Genomic DNA, 20,222 nt, shown 5'->3' with positions numbered 1-20,222 from the left:
TATTACTGGCCAACTGGGAATATGGGCCTGACCTTGCTGGCTGTTCTGACCTCATTGGCTGTTCTTGTTCCATCATCCATGCCTGGAAAACCTCATCCATTGCCACGTCTACCCTACTCTTGTCTTTGGATCTGGTGTTGCTCGCTGGCCCATCATATGGTTCTCCTGCAGGCTTTCTTAACCCCTTTTTCTGTCTACATGGCCCACTACCTTGTGGTATAGATGCCCTTGCCATTGGAGGTGAGCCCTGTGTTATGATCATTTTGCCCTCTGTTTTCACATCCATTGGCATGCTTACCTCAGTCTCGGTCTCGTGTGGGTTATTAGCTAGTGTTGACGTGTTTGGTCTTCCTGGTGTTGGTACCAGTCGTTTGTATGAAGAAACAGTAACTACACTTTCAGTCTCACTTCCTCCCTTATCATCATTGTTGTGTCTGTGACTGTTGCTATTTTCCCCTCCATTATTACTCTGGTCAACTGGTTGTGTTACACTATTTTCACTCAGAGCCCTTTCATTTACACTCCCTGTTTCACTGATGGCCCTTTTGTTTGCCATGTCTTGTTTTAGAATTATGTTTCTTAAAGCTCACGTAACACACGCTGTTTCTGCATTTCTGATATTAATCTGGAGTACCTATGGAGTAGTATGACATCCTTTATATCTCTGAAGAGTCTTTAGTTTAATCAGATTTATAAAAGAAAGATTAGCTTTACCGAATCTTTCCGATAACGTACGAAAAAATGAAGAAGGAGGAGTTATAACACGGGAGGAGCGAGTACGAGTCATGCAACACTATACAACACTGTTTTAACTTATGATTCACTACATGTTCGTGTCATTTATATAATATACACGCGCCTATTTCCAACATAAGACAGAAGTCTTACTTACCGCGTGTAACTCGTCATGAAAATCCACCGCATCAAACACACACACGCAAAACTCCGCTGCTAATCCGGATAATAAACTATATCCATTGTTTCCATAAGGCTGGATGTCTTCTCCTTACATCCAAAAACACACTTCTTGTTGTGCCATTGTTGACTTTTGAAATTAAACAAAGCTGAGTGGCGTGATAAGCTGTTAGCAAGCTCTAGCGTCTCCCGCTGACTGACAGCTGGGCGGGGTTTTCCGGGGGAAGTTTTCCGGCGGAAGCCCATATAAAGAAGTGATACGTATCGAAAACCCCTGAAACGTCAGTTAGAACCGTAATCGAAAAAAATTAGCCGAAACTTGTACGAACCCTGGCGAAGTGCATTCGGCACAGAAATACTCTGAAACACGCCCAACTGCATTTTTGACACTTTGCCTACATTTAGCATGAGGAAACAACTCTATAACTGTGTTAATAAGTCAGAATGCTTGAAATACCATTAAACCCCCCCTTTAATTGTACTAACTCATTCCTAAGACCATTTAATTCCCCCATGTCTATGTCCAATTCACCTCCATTCACTTGCATCATTGGCTGCTGCATGGGAATTACAACAGATTCCTTCTCATAAGGAGGAGGTGTATGAAGGGAGGGGTACAGTGGTTTTACTTGAGGAGGTGTTATAGGCGGAGCTGTGGGCGGAACGGGGGGTATTGGCTGAACGCTTCCTTGTTCTATTTCCTTTTGCTTGGCAGCAGCACCACTGTCAACTTCCCCTTTCTTCTTACTAATGGCCTGAGCTGCGGCTGTTACCAATGCCATTCTGGTCCACATTCTCAATTCTTTTTCTAAGTCTTTAATCCTTTTTCCCTTTCCATACCATTTACCTTTACCCTTCACTTCATTGATTTTGTGCACAATTCTGTGTTCCATAGCAAAAATAATTGGCGCTAATGGAACCCTTTTTTTCTCTTCTGGTTCCCAACAATTCTCATCTCTCAATATTTTCCAGCCCAATTCAACCTCTTTTTGTCTTTTCTTAACATCTTTTGGGTCTGTCTGGGCCATCATAAGTTTAATCACCTTTTGCCATTGCACATATACTGGTGGACAACCATATTCATCACATTCTTTCTGAAATTCAGCCATTTTTCATACGATTTTCATAAAATAACAACTTCACAGCAATATGTCAAAGCAATACATCAAAATTTCACCAACACGATTAATCACAAAAACTCAAATTGGACAACTCAAACCAGCAAATCAATTTGAACAACTCAACCCAGGCAAAGTAAGCGATAAACAAAGAATTTACGGAACTTTCATCCAAGGGACTTTAATTCAATTCAATTCAATTTTATTTATATAGCGCTTTTCACAAAAGTCAATTGTTTCAAAGCAGCTTTACATAAATAGAAGCAGTGAAAAGCACAGAAAACGACAGATAGCACAACAGAATACATGATAGCATGAGCAGTTAAATTTGCTGCGGCTATGACTCAATATTATAATTGCACGTATTACTAAAGCAACGTATAGAAGAGGAAGCTAGGTAAAGCCCAAAAAGGCTGCCTCCCCGGGGTGAAAAACCCCCTAGGAGAAAACAAAAAACCCCGGGCTTTTATCCGAGGAAAAATAAGTCCTAGGAGGGAAAAACCCTTGGGAGAACGGAAATGGAGATTTAGCGGAGATTAAGCGGTTCTGCCGGTGATCGTTGGTCAGGTATCAGCTGGGCAGAACGTTGAAGGACAGCCAGTAGATCAGAGGTGTGCCGACTTTCACATCTACCGGGACTGGGTCTGTTTGTCTCGTCCTCGGGTCGAGGACGAGACAGGGAGAGAAAAACTAAATCGTATTAGCGTAGCGGCCGTTCATATGTATTGAAGTGTCACACAGTGATGTGGTTTAACTCAGCTTAGTTCCAGACAGACTAAATATTGCGGCATAATTATGTTATCCACAGTTGAGGATTTAGCAAATTGGGGGCCCAATGCGAGGGTATATATGGTAAATAAGGGTCACCTTCCGATCTTTAAGAGAAAATGAAACCTGACGACCCGTTTGACTAAGGCCTAAAGCCCCACTGTCGTCGTTAATGCAGGTTCAGTGGCAAACGGGTCTATATTGTATACCATTTACAGGACCAGGAGAAAACGCCAAAAACATCGCAACCCGACCATACGTGTTAACCCGTTTGACTAAGGCCGGAAGCCCCACTGTCGTCGTTAATGCAGGTTCAGTGGCAAACGGGTCTGTATGGCATACTATTCATAAGACTTACGATAGCGCCAAAATCGCAACCCGACCATACATACCAACCCGTTTGACTAAGGCTTGAGGCCCCACTGTCGTCGTTAATGCAGGTTCAGTGGCAAACGGGTCTGTATGGCATACTATTCACAAGACACACGAAAGCGCGAAAAACGCAACCCGACCATACATACCAACCCGTTTGACTAAGGCTGGAGGCCCCACTGTCGTCGTTAATGCAGGTTCAGTGGCAAACGGGTCTGTATGGCATACTATTCACAAGACACACGAAAGCACCAAAATCGCAACCCGACCATACGTGCCAAACCGTTTGACTAAGGCCGGAAGCCCCACTGTCGTCGTTAATGCAGGTTCAGTGGCAAACGGTGGCAAACTATTTAATGCAATTCATTTTAAGTGTTCATGCAGAAAAGGTTTTTATTTATTTATTTGGCTGGTCTGTGTTATGACCGTGAGTGCTTTGTTCCGTGAAAATAACTATTGCGAGTTAAGAACCTTTACTAGACAAATTATGCGAATGCTTTGTTGAAGAGAAAAGTTTTAAGTCTAGATTTAAAATGATCGACTGTGTCTGATTCTCGGACATCGGTTGGTAAATCATTCCAGAGCTAAGGGGCTAAGTAGGAAAAGGATCTTCCACTTTTAGACACTTTTGATAGTCTAGGGATAATCAATAGGCCAGAATTTTGCGACCGTAGTGTGCGTGATGGATTGTATTCTGATAGTAATTCTCTAAGATATGAGGGTGCTAAGCCATTTAAAGCTTTGTAGGTGATTAGTGATATTTTAAATTGGATGCGATATTTAACTGGTAGCCAGTGTAAAGATGCCAGAATTGGGCTTATGTGGTCATACTTCTTAGATCGAGTAAGTACCCTTGCAGAAGCGTTTTGAACTAGCTGAAGCTTGTTGACCTGATTTGAATGGCATCCCCCGAGTAGCGAGTTACAATAGTCTATTCTAGAGGTCATAAAAGCATGAATAAGCTTCTCTGCGTCAGATGTAGACAGTATATGGCGTATTTTTGAGATATTTCTAAGATGGAAGAATGCTGTGCGGCAGACGTTGGCGATATGACTATCAAAGGATAAGTTGCTGTCGAACATCACACCTAAGTTCCTAACCGTGGAAGATGGCACCACAGTACAGCCATCTATGTGCAATTTGTAATCTGACATATTATGTTTGTAGCGATTTGGTTCAATAATAAGTACCTCTGTCTTATTGGAATTGAGCTTAAGAAAGTTATGTGCCATCCAGTCACTAACATCGCTAATGCAGTCTTTTAGCTTAGAAAACGTGTGTGTTTCGCTGGGATGCGAGGAGATGTAAAGCTGGGTATCATCCGCATAGCAGTGAAAACTTATGTTATGTTTCCTGATAATGTCTCCTAGGGGTAACATGTATAACGAGAACAGGATAGGACCTAAAACTGATCCCTGCGGTACACCGTATTTAACCAGGGAGTGATATGACTCTTCCTCATTTACATAAACAAAGTGATAGCGATTGGTTAGATATGACCTAAACCAGGCTAGCGCCTGACCACTGATACCAACATAGTTTTCTAGTCCATTGAGTAGGATTCTGTGGTCTATTGTGTCAAATACTGCACTAAGGTCTAGTAATATAAGAATTGAGATTTCACCACGATCGGATGTTAATAGGAGGTCATTTGCAACTCTAAGCAACGCTGTCTCTGTGCTATGGTGGGGCCTGAATCCTGATTGGAACTTTTCATATGTACTATTATTTGTCAGGAATGTGCGTAACTGGCTTGCCACTACCTTTTCTAATATTTTCGAAAGAAAAGGGAGATTTGAGATTGGTCTAAAGTTATTAAGTTCTCCTTGGTCAAGCTGTGGTTTTTTAATCAGCGGTTTAATAACTGCTAGTTTGAAAGCTGTTGGAACGTATCCTATTTCTAGCGATGAGTTAAAGATATTTAGAACCGGGGTTGACACTACAGGGAATACTTCTTTAAGTAGTTTTGTGGGAACTGGGTCTAATATACAGGACGATGATTTGGATGATGTGACTAGTTTAGAGAGCTCATCTATTGTAGTAGGTTTAAAGGAATCAAGATGTTCGTATGGTGGTCTAGTGTTAAGTGAACTAATGGGTAGAGTGGTGGCTGCCTGGGTAGCTACGATGTTTTCCCTAATAGCCGAAATTTTGTTAGAAAAGAAGTTCATGAAGTCGTTACTATTGTGTTGAAGTTTACTATTGGTTTCTGTTTGTTCTTTGTTTCTAGTCAGTTTCGCAACTGTGCTAAAGAGGAAACGAGGGTTATTATGATTCTCATTTATAAGCTTGCTAAGATATGTAGATCTGGCGGTTTTAATAGCCTGTCTGTAGTGTTTAACACTCTGTTTCCATGCTGCGCGCCATACTTCTAACTTTGTGCTTCTATAATTTCTTTCCATTTTTCTAGCTGCCTTTTTAAGGGCTGCTGTGTGATGGTCATACCATGGAGCTGGCGGTTTTTCTTTGAATCTCTTTTTTCGAATGGGAGCAACGGCATCCAATGTGTTAGAACAGACATTGTTTAGGTTTTCTATTTCAATATCTAGATCGTCACAGTTATCTGCTACATGTTTCATTTGGGACAGGTCTGGAAGAGTGCTAATAAAGCTATCTTTAGTGGTGGAAATTATTGTTCTGGCTAGTCGGTAGCATGTTGTAGATTGAGTGATCCTATCTAGAAGTACAGTGTATGACACAAGGTAATGGTCAGAAACTGCATCACTCTGAGGTGATATTTCGACGTCATTAATATTGAGTCCGAGTGACAGAATTAAGTCTAATGTGTGATTACGAGTATGCGTTGGCCCTGTCACGTTTTGTCTAATATTGAGAGAATTTAGAACATCTATAAACGCACGTCCTAATGCGTCTTTTGGGTTGTCCACATGGACATTAAAATCACCAACAATAAGAGCTTTATCTACAGTGACTACAAGCTCAGATAGGAAATCTGCTATTTCATTAAGGAAATCTGCATGGTGGCCCGGTGGTCTATAGATTGTCGCTAAAGCAAAAGAAAGCTGTTTGTGGTTACGATCAGTTATTTCCATATTTAACAACATTACTTCAAATGATTTAAATTTTAGCTCAGATTTTTGGTTTACTTTAAACATTGTGTTGTATATTGTAGCTACACCACCCCCTCTCCCCTTTAATCGAGGTTCGTGTTTATAATAATAGTCTTGTGGGGTGGATTCATTTAAATTAATGTAGTCGTCTGCTTTAAGCCAGGTTTCTGTTAAACAGAGTACATCTAAGTTTTGGTCTGTAATTATTTCATTGACAATAGGTTCTTTATTGGTAAGCGATCTAATGTTAAGAAGGCCGAATTTTAAGATTCGAGATTCATCTGTTAATGTATTGTTTTCTAATTTTATTTGAATCAGATTTGTACCAGATGTAACAAGCGGTGCCCTGTATTTATTTGTTCGGGGAACAGATACAGTTGTAATGTGCTGATATTTCTGTAAGATTGACTCGAAGTGCTGGGATATATGTGATCTTGACATATCACGGCAGCTAACAGATGGACGGTTAAGCCGATCCGTCTGTTTCCTGACCTGGGCCCTGGATAGTCATACTATATCAGAATTAAGACTATTGATCAGATTTTTAGTGAGTATAGCACTTCCTTCCGATGACGGATGAAGGCCATCTCGGGTTAGGAGAAATGGTCTTCCCCAGAAATGCTTCCAATTGTCTATAAACCCTACGTTATGCTGAGGGCACCACTTTGACATCCATCCATTGAGAGACACTAATCTACTATGTGTTTCATCTCCCCGGTAGGCGGGGAGGGGACCAGAGCATATTACATTGTCTGACATTGTTTTTGCAATTTCACACATCTCCTTAATATTATCTTTGGTGATTTCCGACTGGCAGAGCCTAGTGTCATTCGTGCCGGCGTGAATAACAATCTTAGAAAACTTCCGCTTAGCATTAGCCAGCACTTTAAGTTTGGATCTAATGTCAGACGTTCTGGCTCCCGGTATACAGTCGACTATGGTGTTTGGAGCCTCAATGTTAGTGTTCCTGAGTATAGAATCTCCAATGACCAGGGCACTTTTAAAAGGTGTTTCAGCTGGTATACTCCTTAGGGGATCGAATCTGTTAGAAATTGTCGTTACGTTATGGGTCTTAGAAGGACGCCTTATATGACTATGCCGCCTAACAGTCACCCAGTTTGACCGCCGACTAGACTCTGATGACGGAACCGAGCCATGTGTATTTTGATAAACACTATGCGCGCTCGATACAGTATTTGTAATATTTATATTAGCATCTGATGTCGGAACCGAGCCATTAGTCTTTTCGCTCGATAGATTATTTGCGACAGTAACATTAGCGGTTTTGCTATCCTCAACTAGCGTTCGGATGCGCGATTCTAGTTCAGCAACCTTCTCAGTTAACCTTAATACTTCAATACACTTAGTGCATGTAAACCCCTCTATGCTAACAGCAGAAGCTAAACTATACATGTGGCAAGTAGTACATGTTACAATAACAAGCGGAGTCTTACCGCTTTCATGCTGAGCGATGGCGTCTTCGTTTACCCGAACGCGGTCCCCGGAGCTGCATCGCGTGGGGTGTTCGGTTGTGACACGCCTCGGTCGCCTGCGAACGTCTGGGGCCAGGGTGATGTTTGGCTTGCCGAATCTGCGAAGGCCGGGCAGCGGTTCCTCCACAGCTTCCCGATCGCTTTCATGTCGTTCACGGTCCGTGAAGCTGCATCGCGTGGAATGCATGTTTGTTGCTCGCTTGTGGACGTCGGAAGGCAGGGTGAAGTGGGCGCTGTACCTCGCCTTGGATCTGCTAAAACCGGGAAACAACTCCTCCACAGCTTCCCGCTCAGGTGAGGATAGGTCAGAAAAGCATATATCAGATGAATCCGCCATTAGATCGGAAAATGCTAGCTTCAGCCTCCACCGTGTGGATGCTAGCGGGCTATATGCTAACAACACTGGGTGTTTATTAGTGATAAATAGTTTCACGTGGTAGTACTGCTCAATAATCGTCACGGTAAAGTATTCCTATGTAAAACTAATAAGTTATATTATATAAATAGGAATAAGATGGTAAAAAAAAAAGCTTTTAGATGATGAACTCGACGGAGCTACGATGCACGATCTGTTCAGCGTGACGTCACAAACCCACTTGGTACTTTATAATGTCTAATACATTAATGGACTCCAACCATACATTACATTTACGGGACTCTAACCCGAGGGCCTCCAACCCAAACTTATTACTTTATAATGTCTAGTACATTAAGGGCCTCTAACCCAATTTTACATTTACGGGACTTTAACCCGAGGGCCTCTAACCCAAACGTATTACTCTCATTCTTTTAAGTTTTTCAATCTGATCTTTTATTCAATTATTTATTACTTTCAGTTTGGATCTCCTTATCAACACAAATAATTTGGTATATGTCCAATAGCAGAATTTGATAAAACAGGTTTCTGCTTACCTTTGTTTAGAAGACCGGTCTTTTGTGTTGAAATGGAGTCCTCCCTTACTCTGTATTAAAGCTCTACTGTGTACTTTATTGAGTTAATTCTTAACAAAAACCCATGTTTTCTTTCAAAAGTATGTGCTCATTCATGTGTAATTACTTCCCACTCACTAATCAAAGTATTCTCGTAAGTGTAGAATCTGCTATTTAAAATGCATACCGTTGAAGCGCTCTCTGGCTGAATCCATGTTTTGCCTCCATCTTTGAAATACATTCGCCGTCGAGGGACATTCCTGAAATTCAAGCTCCGCCTTTCGCGCTTTCACTCTACACTCACGCTGGCCGCTAGCTGAAGCCTCCAGAGGTTGCATGTGTAGGCGTTATACGTCATCATCATCTTATTTCAGAATATTAACAATTATAAAGCTGACAATTATTCTTAGTTAATTGTAAACTGATGTAATATGTGTATGACTTGCGAATGTAATGCTCAGTTGATTTAAATAAACCAGGCTTGATGACGTATCCAGCCTGTGACCTGCGTAGCTGAATCCTTCGGATTTCACAACAGCCGCACACCGTGATGAACCTGCGATCTAATGCTTTGATTTGAAAGCCTGTTGAAGACATATTCTCGAGGACATTAAAACAAATCGCCAAGGAAGCGAAACGGGGATTTTAAACGACAACGTGACAGGAAAAACATCAAGACCAAAGTCACTATTGGAGTTAGTTTTCCAAGATGGGGCTCAAGGGACACTGAAGTTGCACTTTATATCTTCTCCACAGGTAATGCAGCATATTCGTTTACATCTATACAGTCCATGTTGTAAACTTGAAGTTTTATAGTTACTTGGCTAACTTTAGCATGATTATGCATAACACTTGTTAGTGTAAACATGCATGTGGTTTAATGTGTTCGAACAGCCACACGCCGTCTCTCCGCCCATTTATGTAATCTGAGGTACTGAGATAAATGTTTTTCATCTTTTCTGACCTCTAGCACAAACACACGGTGACAGCCCTATTTTTAGCCTTTCATTGATAAAAGCGTCTGATCTGCGCGTCTTCGTTTCAGTTTACAAGTGTGAGAAAGTTGCGCGATCTTTTTTCACCAATATGAGAGAAAGCTCTTACATATACACGGACATGTAACGTTTACTTAAAACATTAGCATTGTACTTTGATATAATATTAGTTCGCGTCCATTTAAACCCGTCATGGTTGCTTTTTGTATGTGATTTTAAGCGGACATATCATGACAATCAGACTTTTTTCATGTTAAACATAAATCTGTGTGCTTTGATGGATCACAGGAAAAGGACATTGCAAATTGTTCATTTTTTTCTCATTGCTTTTGCTTTGTAGCTACTGGAAGCCATGTTAACCTTGGCATGACACGGCTGGGCCACCGTACGAGTTAAAACGCGTTCCGAATGGGGGGGCTAGAAAGTAATATTCAGTTGCTTGTCATATAGACTTTCACCGCTAGATGGGAGTAGATCCTACACAGTGGAGCTTTAAGGACACCTTAAAATAAAGTGTTACCATGGTTTCTTTGGAAAGTCAGTTACAACATTTGCAACATATGTTAAATCAACAAAAAGACTCTCACATAGAGGTGCAACAATTGGAAGATATATTAACTACTAAGTTCAGGGATGAATGTAACCACACAAAGGATACGATAGAAACAAAAGTCCAGGAACTGGGATGAACGATCATGGATTGCTTGAAACGTAGAGATGGTCAACTAAAGCACTGATTCTGTCTTCAAAAGGAATCACATCTACCCCAGATTTTAGTCCAGTTTTAGGAGCCCATAGTTCCTTTCGCCCTATCCATTGTAAAACTCTAATCAAAATAGAGTTCCCAAAGTTTGGAAGTCTTGAAAATGAAGATCCCATTGCCTACCTAGAACGATGTGAAGAATATCTAGCAGTACAACCGTTGAGTGATGTTGAAATTTTGTCTATGTTACCTTCTGTGCTAACGTACACAGCTATAAGACTGGTGGGTAGCTGAGAAGAAGAAAGTGAGAACATGGGCACAGTTCAAAGCTGCTTTTCTTCAATCTTTTCTGTCTGATGAGCACGAAGTAGAGGTAGAACGGAGGATCCGGGAGAGAAAACAAAGAGTGGATGAGAACATTAGGACATTTGCATTTCAGTATAGAGCGTTATGTTTGAGATTGAAACCTGCTATGACAGAACGAGAGATCCTACAAGCAATGCTTTGGAACTGCAATCCAAGAATAGCCAGCATTTTAAGAGGTACTGTAACTACTGTAGATGATTTGATGCGTGTAGGAACACCTGTGGAGAGAGATATTGGGGAAGAGAGAGCCTTCTGGAGACAGAGGCACCAGGAAACATCCTTTAAACCTGCGGACACAAACAAATCGAACAGAGGACGACAAGATAATCCACATATAGCTGTATGTTCCGAGAAAGATTGAAGAGTAATAACTTTGTTAACATTGCCCATAACCATCAAAGGACAAACATATCAAGCAATACTGGATACTGGGAGCACTTATTCATTACTGCAGGAGTCCTGTTGGAGACAGCTGAAAGCAAATCACGAAGTCTTGCAGTCAAGTAGTGGACAGTCGTTTTCCCTTGCAAATGGGTATCTACAGACGGCTGTAGGGAAAATAATGTGGCAGAGTACAATCCATGGACACAAGTATCCTCTAAAGGCCTATGTGATGAAAGACGATGACTTGACCTTTCCGATTGTTCTAGGACTGGAATTCTTGATACCTTCAGGGATTACTCTTGATTTTAAGAACTCCACTTACACTTTACCTGAAGAATGTAATACATGTCACTGTTTCATAACTTCTTCACTTTCACCTTCAGTTAGCCTACATATTGCACTGCCCTCAATAACAACGTCTTCCACCTCTCATATCACCATAGAGGAGATAACTGATCAAGCTGAAGTATCACGTCACTAGTAGAACAAGCTCCTGAGAGACGCAAGAGAGAGACGCAAGAGAGAGATGCAAGAGAGAGACGCAAGAGAGTGGCAAACACTGTTGTCGGAGCTCCGTCGAGATCATTATCTAAATCCTATTTTCCTACTATCTTGTTCCTATCTATATAATATAACTTACTAGTTCATCTTAGGAATACCTTACCATGACGATTATTCAACAGTATCAATAACTGAAACGATTTATCCCTGGTAAACAACCAGTATTAGCATATAGCCCGCTAGTGTCAACAAACGGGGCAAAGCTGCTCCGTGCATTAGAGCTCCGTCGAGTTCATCATCTAAATGCTATTTTCTTACTATCTCGTTCCTATCTATATAATATAACGTACTAGTTTATCTTAGGAATACTTTACCGTGACGATTATTGAACGGTATTAATAAGTAAAACGATCTATCACTAGTAAACACCTAGTGTTAGCATATAGCCCACTAGCATCAACAAACGAAGTCGGCTGAAGTTAGCACTTGCTCACTGTCTGTTTACTGTAAATCTGCCTTCCTTTTCGATCTAATGGCGGACTCATCCGATGTATGTTTTTTCAGACCTTTCCTCACCAGAGCGGGAAGCTGTGGAGGAGTTGTTGCCCGGCATTCGCACCAGGCGGTACAGCGTGCCCCACATCACCCTGGCTCCAGGCACCCGGAGACGACCGAGGAATGCAACGAGCGAGCACCCATCTCGATGCAGCTTCACGGACCGCGTTCGGGCGAACGGAGATTCCATCGCCCAGCATGAAAACAGTAAGACTCCGCTTGTCATTGTAACCTACACTACTTGCCACATGTACAGTTTAGCTTCCTCCGTCAGCATAGAGGGATTTACATGTGCTAAGTGTATTGAAGTAGTAAGGCTGACGGAGAAGGTTGCAGAACTAGAAGCGCGCATCCGAACACTAGTTGAGGACAGTAAGACTGCTAATGTTAATGTTACGAACACTGTTTCGGGTGCGCCTAGTGTTAAGCGTAATACACATGGCTCGGTTCCGACTTCAGAGTCAAGGCGGCTGACTAACTGGGTGACTGTCAGGCGGCATAGTCACATTCGGCATGCAAATCACGTTCCTGTTTTAATATCAAACAGATTTTCTCCACTCAGCAATACACCGGCTGAGACATCTGTTAAAGGTGCCCTGGTTATTGGAGATTCTATACTCAGGAATGTTGGCATTGAGGCACCAGCCACCATAGTCGATTGTATACCGGGAGCCAGAGGGTCTGACATTAGATCCAAACTTAAAGTGCTGGCTGATGCTAAACGTAAGTTTTCTAAGATTGTAATTCATGCCGGCACGAATGACACCAGACTCCGCCAGTCGGAGATCACCAAAGATACTATTAAAGAGGTGTGTAGGGAAGACCTGACCTGCTAAAGAGAGATGTCCTCCATCCGTCTCCGGAAGGAAGTGCTATACTCTCTAGAAATCTGACCAATAGTCTTACTTTTGATATTGTCTGACTATCCAGGGCCCAGGTCAGGAAACAGACAGATCGGCTAACCCATCAGTCTGTTAGCTGCCTTGACATGTCAAGATCACATATATCCCAGCACATAGAGCCTTTTTTACCAGAGTACCAACACATCTCGACTGTGTCTGTTCCTCGAACAAATAAATACAGAGCACTGTTTACCTCGTCTTGTACAAATCTTATTAACATAAAATTAGAACACAATACATTAACAGATGAAACTGAAATGTTAAAATTCGGCCTTCTTAACATTAGATCGCTTACCAATAAAGAACCAATTATCAATGAAATAATTACTGACCAAAACTTCTTTTTAAAATCTGTTTAACAGAGACCTGGCTTAAAGCAGACGATTACACCAGTTTAAACGAATCCACCCCACAAGACTATTATTATAAACATGTTCCTTGTCTAAAAGGGAGAGGGGGTGGTGTAGCTACAATATACAATAAAATATTCAAAGTAAACCATAAATCCAACCTAAAATGTAATTCGTTTGAAATAATACTGCTAAATATGGAAATAACTGATCGCTCTAGCACGTTGGATGCCGTTGTTCCCATTCGAAAAAAGAGAATCAAAGAAAAACCGCCCGCCCCATGGTATGACCATCATACTGCAGCCCTTAAAAAAGTACCTAAAAAATGGAAAGAAACTACCGAAGCACAAAGTTAGAGGTATGGCGTTCAGCATGGAAAGAGAGTGTTCAACACTACAGACAGGCTATTAAAACTGCCAGATCTCAGTACGCTTATTAAAGAAAATCATAATAACCCTTGTTTCCTATTTAGCACAGTTGCGAAACTGACTAGAAACAAAGAACAAACAGAAAACAATTGTAAACTCCAACACAATAGTGATCACTTCATGAACTTCTTTACTAACAAAATTATGTTTATTAGGGAAAACACAGAATCTACGCAAGCAGCCACCACTCTACCCAATAGTACATTTTCCACTAGATTACCAAACAAAACATCTTGAGTCGTTTAAACCTACTACCAGTGTTGGGAACGTTACTTTAAAAAAGTAATTAGTTATAGTTACTAATTACTTCTCAAAAATAGTAACTGAGTTAGTAACTGCGTTACATTATTATAAAAGTAATTAATTACCAGGAAAAGTAATTACTGCGTTACTTAAAAAAATCTAATATTTCAAATAACTTGAATACCCCTTACAAATTAAATATGTTAAATGACTAAAATGAATACTAAAGAGAAATCACAAATTTTTTGGCAGCATGTGACGATTTGAGGTGCTTTATTAGATCAGAATTACTTGCCACAGACGTGGAGAGACTTTTTCTTCATGGGCATAAGTTGCACATTACACAAACATTATTTCCTTTCACCTCAACAATGGAAAAGTAGTGCTTTATACTTCGTGTTTGCGATCGCTACCTTTGAGCTTGTTGTACTTGCCATCACCCTGTCGCCGGTGTTTTCGGAGTGATTGATGCGCGATGACCGGGCTGCCTGTCAGTGCTTTGAGATGGGGCACAGTCATCAGCAGCACCGCTGCTCGTTGAGAAGAGAAAACGACGCGTATTTTCATGTCAGTCTACAAATGTCTCCAACCACGTCAGAAAAGATAGCTAGATTTGTCCTATAAAGTCGCTAAAGTGATAGAAAGTTGCTAAATCTAGCGACAAAGTGACAAAGTTGCTCAGACTTTTTTACACTGCTCGCTCGCTCAGACTCAGTCGGACTGTGCGAGTGGGCGTGCCTGTTTGTGAACTCTGCCTTTGGTTGGCTAACGTTGGAGACTAAGCCAATCACCATCAGCTATGTGGTTCTCCCACCCCCTCTAACACACAGACACACCAATCAGCATAAGTTAAGTTTCTCCCAACACACACACACGAGAAAATCAGTGTTTGGCTGAGAGAGTGAGCATACGCGCGTGAAAATCACTACAGTTAGATCAATTTTAGTAATGCGCAGCATTTTAATGTCAGTAACGATAACGGCGTTATAACGGGGGAAACAGTAATTTATTTGATTACTCGTTACTGAAAAAAATAACGCAGTTACTAACGCCAATTACTTATAACGCCGTTATTCCCATCACTGCCTACTACAATAGAAGAGCTCTCTAAATTAGTAACGTCATCAAAATCATCGTCCTGTATACTAGACCCTGTTCCCACAAAATAACTAAAAGAGGTATTTCATGTAGTGTCAGACACGGTACTAAATATCTTTAACTCATCTCTAGAATTAGGATACGTACCAACAGCTTTCAAACTAGCAGTTATTAGACCGCTTATTAAAAAAACAAACCTTGACCAGGGAGATCTTAATAACATTAGACCAATCTCAAATCTACCTTTTCTTTATAAAATTTTAGAAAAAGTAGTGGCCAGCCAGCTATGAACATTCGTAGAGAATAATAAAACATATGAAAAGTTCCAATCAGGTTTCAGGCCCCACCATAGCACAGAGACAGTGCTGCTTAGAGTTACAAATGACCTATTAACATCCAATCGTGGTGAAATCTCAATCCTTATATTACTACACCTTAGTGCAGCCTTTGACACAATAGATCACAAAATCTTAGTCAATAGACTAGAAAACTATGTTGGCATCAGTGGTCAGGCGTCAGCCTGGTTTAGATTGTATCTAACCTATCGATATCACTTTGTTTATGTAAATGAGGAAGAGTCATATCACTCCCCCGTTAAATACAGCGTACCTCAGGGATCAGTTCTAGGCCCTATCCTATTCTCGTTATATATGTTACCTCTAGGAGACATTATCAGGAAACATAACATAAGTTTTCACTGCTATGCGGATGATACCCAGCTTTACATCTCGTCGCATCCTAGTGAAACCCACCAGTTTTCTAAGCTAACAGACTGCATTAGTGATATTAGGGACTGGAACTCTGCTGCTACATTTCAGAGGCTCATGAACAATGTTCTGAAAGAATACCTTGGAAAGTTCTGTTTCGTCTATCTCGATGACATTGTGGTATATTCGAAAACCATTCCAGACCACTTTCAACATCTCAAACAACTCTTTGCAAAGCTGGAAGTCTCAGGATTGACACTCAACCTCAAGAAATGTTCCATGATGCAAAAAACTATCACTTATCTAGGACATGTAGTTTCTGAGGAAGGGGTACGTACTGAAGCTTCTAAGGTCAAAGCTATTCAAGATTTTCCTGAACCTAGGAATGTCAAAGAAGTGCACAGATTTCTGGGTCTTGCAAGTTGGTACCATCGCTTCATTCCCCATTTTTCAGAACGAGCAGCACCATTACATGCACTGAAGGCTAAGGATGTCGCTTGGAATTGGACAGCAGAATGTCAAAATGCATTCAATGATCTCAAAGAGGCCCTACAAAAAACACCTATTTTAATGCCACCTGATTTCACCCAGGACTTTAAGGTACAGACGGATGCTTGTGATATAGGACTAGGAGCTGTACTAATCCAAGAGTTTGATGGTTTAGAACATGTCACTGCCTATGCTTCACGACTTCTGCATGTAGCAGAGAAGTTGTTTTCTACTGCAGAAAAGGAATGTTTAGCAGTAGTGTGGGCTGTAGAGAAGTGGAAACAATACTTGGAAGGAAGGAATTTCGTAGTACTCACAGATCATTCTGCTTTGACCTGGGTGTTTAATCACCCTAAACCCTCCTCACGGTTGACCGGGTGGGCTTTAAGGCTGCAAGCTTTCAATTTCACTGTGAAGTACCTTAAGGGATCCTGTAACGTGGTACCCGATGCTCTTTCCAGAGGCATACAAGAATTAACTGGCCACATCGTATTATGTCAACCTACCAAACCAGATGCTAACTTGCCTGTCAGCTGGGATGAGATAGGGAAGGCCCAAAAACTGGATTCTTCACTACAGGGTATGTGGGATTTGGCCAAACAACCTGCTTCAGACACTGACCGCATTGCATACATCATACAGAATGAGTATTTATTTCGGGAAGTACCCGACAAGCAGTTTGGATGTACTTACCAGTTGATTTTTTTCAATTCAATTCAATTCAATTCAATTTTATTTATATAGCGCTTTTCACAAAAGTCAATTGTTTCAAAGCAGCTTTACATAAATAGAAGCAGTGAAAAGCACAGAAAAACGACAGATAGCACAACAAAATACATGATAGCATGAGCAGTTAAATTTGCTGCGGCTATGACTCAATATTATAAGTGCACGTATTACTAAAGCAACGTCTAGAAGAGGAAGCTAAGTAAAGCCCAAAAAGGCTGCCTCCCTGGGGTGAAAAACCCCCTAGGAGAAAAAAAACCCCCCGGTCTTTTATCCGAGGAAAAATAAGTCCTAGGAGGGAAAAACCCTTGGGAGAACGGATAAGGAGATTTAGCGGAGATTAAGCGGGTTCTGCCGGTGATCGTTGGTCAGGCATCAGCTGGGCATCACGTTGAAGGACGGCCAGTAGATCAGAGGTGTGCCGACTTTCACATCTACCGGGACTGGGTCTGTTTGTCTCGTTGTCCTCGGGTCGAGGACGAGACAGGGAGAGAAAAACAAAATCGTATTAGCGTAGCGGCCGTTCATATGTATTGAAGTGTCACACAGTGATGTGGTTTAACTCAGCTTAGTTCCAGACAGACTAACTATAGCGGCATAATTATATTATCCACAGTTGAGGATTTAGCAAATTGGGGGCCCAATGCGAGGGTATATATGGTAAATAAGGGTCACCTTCCGATCTTTAAGAGAAAATTAAACCTGACGACCCGTTTGACTAAGGCCTAAAGCCACACTGTCGTCATTAATGCAGGTTCAGTGGCAAACGGGTCTATATTGTATACCATTTACAGGACCAGGAGAAAACGCCAAAACATCGCAACCCGACCATACGTGCTAACCCGTTTGACTAAGGCCGGAAGCCCCACTGTCGTCGTTAATGCAGGTTCAGTGGCAAACGGGTATGTATGGCATTCTATTCACAAGACACACGAAAGCGCGAAAAACGCAACCCGACCATACATACCAACCCGTTTGACTAAGGCTGGAGGCCCCACTGTCGTCGTTTATGCAGGTTCAGTGGCAAACGGGTCTGTATGGCATACTATTCACAAGACTTACGATAGCGCCAAAATCGCAACCCAACAATACGTGCCAACCCGTTTGACTAAGGCTGGAGGCCCCAGTGTCGTCATTAATGCAGGTTCAGTGGCAAACGGGTCGGTATGGCATACTATTCACAAGACACACGAAAGCACCAAAATCGCAACCCAACCATACGTGCCAAACCGTTTGACTAAGGCCGGAAGCCCCAATGTCGTCGTTAAAGCAGGTTCAGTGGCAAACGGTGGCAAACTATTTAATGCAATTCATTTTAAGTGTTCATGCAGAAATGGTTTTTATTTATTTATTTGGTTGGTCTGTGTTATGACCGTGAGTGCTTTGTTCCGTGAAAATAACTATTGCGAGTTAAGAACCTTTACTAGACAAATTATGGGAATGCTTTGTTGAAGAGAAAAGTTTTAAGTCTAGATTTAAAATGATCGACTGTGTCTGATTCTCGGACATCGTTTGGTAAATCATTCCAGAGCTTAGTAGGAAAAGGATCTTCCACTTTTAGACACTTTTGATAGTCTAGGGATAATCAATAGACCAGAATTTTGCGACCGTAGTGTGCGTGATGGATTGTATTCTGATAGTAATTCTCTAAGATATGAGGGTGCTAAGCCATTTAAAGCTTTGTAGGTGATTAGTGATATTTTAAATTGGATGCGATATTTAACTGGTAGCCAGTGTAAAGATGCCAGAATTGGGCTTATGTGGTCATACTTCTTAGATCGAGTAAGTACCCTTGCAGAAGCGTTTTGAACTAGCTGACACTGCATGAAAAGTGGAATTTTCGTCAGAATGTGGCACTGTAGATTGTTGTGAAACTCCAAGTATACGACTGCGCATGACAATTTGCAGCCAACACCGAAAACTGCCGTAAGTTGTCAGAAGTTGCCGTGGGTCTTGCTCTGAAGTTGTCCCCCCTTCCCCTAATTCTAGGGGCGGCTTTAACATGTAAATGAACATGGTGTGAGCTATACAAATGCAAATCAGGGTAGCAGCTGGGGGAGTTTTACTCAGGTGACATTCTGAGAGGTTTTAAACTTTGATTTTAATAAAATCTCTGGTATCAGTATAGCCAAATTACAAACTCTTAAATTGTAGCTTGAATTGATTATTTTCAAAGTATGCTACACTGTTAACCCAGATATTGTCTTAATGATGTAAACATTACTTAATATTTTGAGTTTTAGACATATACTTAAAAATATATTATACCCATAATCCTTTGTCCCTGAATATTATGATTATTTAAGCTTTTTTACAGAATTAAGAACTAATAAGAACTTTAACTACTTAAATATTTGTTAAAATGTCATAGAGGTTTATGCTCTAATATTATTCATGTTGTTTAGTTTTAAATGATAAATTACCATTTTTGTTAATGAAAGTCACCGTTTAGGTGATCAGTGTTTATTGACATAAACAGCACATTGTATTGTATTTTTCGCAGTTTTGTGTGTGTTCAGTGGAGAATCAAGTTTATTCAATGACTGACTTAGTCATGAGTTTTGTGTTATAATACCATTTCTAACACTAAGAGAATTATAATTATAAATGAATTAAAAATAGAAAATCTTTCAACTCAGTTAACTAAGCGGAGATGTTGGACAGAGTAATTCAAAATCATCTTTAGGTTTAATGACAATCATTTATCACAATATTTTCTTCATCATTTATCACAATACTTTCAAAATATTTTTCCCTAATTTTTTTAAACTATCCCTTTAAGTAGATTCAGTTTGTCCAGGCTAACAGTATATATTAATATCTCTGTATGTCATTAGCAATAACCAATGTTAGGTAAAAAAAAAAGATACACAAAACAATTTATTTTAACAATTTTAATTGTTTTAACAGAGTTTTAATCAGGCTCAATTTGTGCATTCTATGCAAACAACATGTCAAACAACAAAATGTCTGTCTGGAAGGGAATGAAGCAAGGAAACTTGCAGTAGCAGTTTTAACATAAAGTGGCATGGCATCTTACGCACAGAAGCCACTGGCACGTGCCACTATGTTTAGTGGCACTTCCGGTTTCCATTGGCTCGTACCAGT

The sequence above is a fragment of the Paramisgurnus dabryanus genome, chromosome 9 (assembly GCF_030506205.2).
Source record: "Paramisgurnus dabryanus chromosome 9, PD_genome_1.1, whole genome shotgun sequence".
NCBI lineage: Eukaryota > Metazoa > Chordata > Actinopteri > Cypriniformes > Cobitidae > Paramisgurnus > Paramisgurnus dabryanus.
This window is presented reverse-complemented; position numbering follows the sequence as displayed.